The sequence below is a fragment of the Jaculus jaculus genome, chromosome 8, assembly GCF_020740685.1.
Source record: "Jaculus jaculus isolate mJacJac1 chromosome 8, mJacJac1.mat.Y.cur, whole genome shotgun sequence".
Classification (NCBI taxonomy): domain Eukaryota; kingdom Metazoa; phylum Chordata; class Mammalia; order Rodentia; family Dipodidae; genus Jaculus; species Jaculus jaculus.
The window spans coordinates 73,197,255-73,198,909 of NC_059109.1; positions in this window are offsets into that span (position 1 = coordinate 73,197,255).

The window sequence follows — 1,655 nt, forward strand, 5'->3', positions numbered from 1 at the left end:
CAGCTCTCTTTGGCAGCCATTCCATAAATTCTGGCATGTCCACAAAGTCCTATGGTGTCCACTGCAACCCACAGTCCATCCTCATTTCTCCACAGGGGCCCAGTAGGCTTCTTTTTTTTTTTTTTTTAGAGAGGGAATTGGTATACCAGGGTCTCAGCCACTGTAATCGAACTCTAGACACCTGTACCACCTAGTAGGCATGTGCGACCTTGTGCTTGCTTCACCTTTTGTGCATCTGGCTTATGTAGAATCTAGAGAGTCGAACATGGGCCCTTAGGCTTTGCAGGCAAGCACCTTAACCACTAAGCCATTTCTCCAGCTCCCAGTGGCCATTTCTAAAAAAAAAGAAAAGAAAATACTCTGGTTTCTCTTCAGACCAAAAAACTCAATTGCAAATCCAATGACCCTTTCTTTCTTGCATTTGTTAAACTCTCATAGGACCTACCAAGTTGTTAATCCTGGGGGTAATAACATCAAGTTTGAATAGCAGGACACTCCAGCATTCAGGCCCTCTACTTTTAGAAGAGTTAGCATTTTTCTTGCTATCCTAATACAGAACAGCTATCCCAATTTCAATAGTGGTAATCTTTCAAACAGCTGCAGCTGAAGAAACTGTAGTCTTTAGCCCAACTTTTCTTTCTGTGCCATATCCATCTGTTCACACCAGTCCATTTCTTCTAAATCAACCCTGCTCAAATTCTCAGGACACGGGAAGACCAACATAGCTAACCTCTCACAGAAACTGCCTATAGCCCAGTTCAAATCTCTTCCCCTCATAAGCCAGGCCTACATAATCCACTGTTATTTTGGCATCTAATGGCCCATCAAACTCTGCTCCACACCACTATAAGGCATCTCTTAGGTCATGCTTTCAAATCCTACACCATTCCTCCACCAATCAATTCCAAAGGCCAGAAGCCACAGTCAGGTTTCTAGTAGTAATGACCCCACTCTCCTTGTACCAGTTTTGTTTCTCTATAGCTCGGGCTGACCTGGAATTCACTATATAGTCTCAAGGAGGCCTGGAATTCACAGTGATCCTCCTACCTCTGCCTCCCAAGTGCTGGGATCAAAGGTGTGCACCACCACGCCTGGCTATGGTACCAGTTTTCTATTGTAGTTACCTTCTGGTTGCTGAGATAAGGCATCCAACCAAAAGTAGCTGATAGGAAGATTTTTTTTTTTTTAATTTTGGCTTACAGTCTCAAAGGGAAATTTCATGATGGCAGGAAAAAACATGGAATGAGCACAGGCTGGACATCACCTGTGCACAGCAAGTGGAAAACTGCAACATGAGAGGGAGCCAAACTCTGGCAAGGGAGAGCTGGCTATAATACCCCAAAACCCACCCTCAACAGCACACCTCCAACAAGGCTCCATCTAGGTTGCCATCAGCTGGGAACTAAATATTCAGGACACATAAATTTATGGGGGACATCTGAATCAAATCACCACACAAATGCTTTACATCATTGGCTTGGCATTGAGTCCAGATTGGCAAACTTTACAAGCAAGCACTCTTAAAAACTGAGGCATCTCCCCAGCCCTTTAGCTTTCTATTTATTTATTTATTTATTTATTTATTTGGGAGAAGGAGAAAAGCAGGTAGAACGGGCACACCAGGGCCTTCAACCACTGCATGCACCACCTTATGC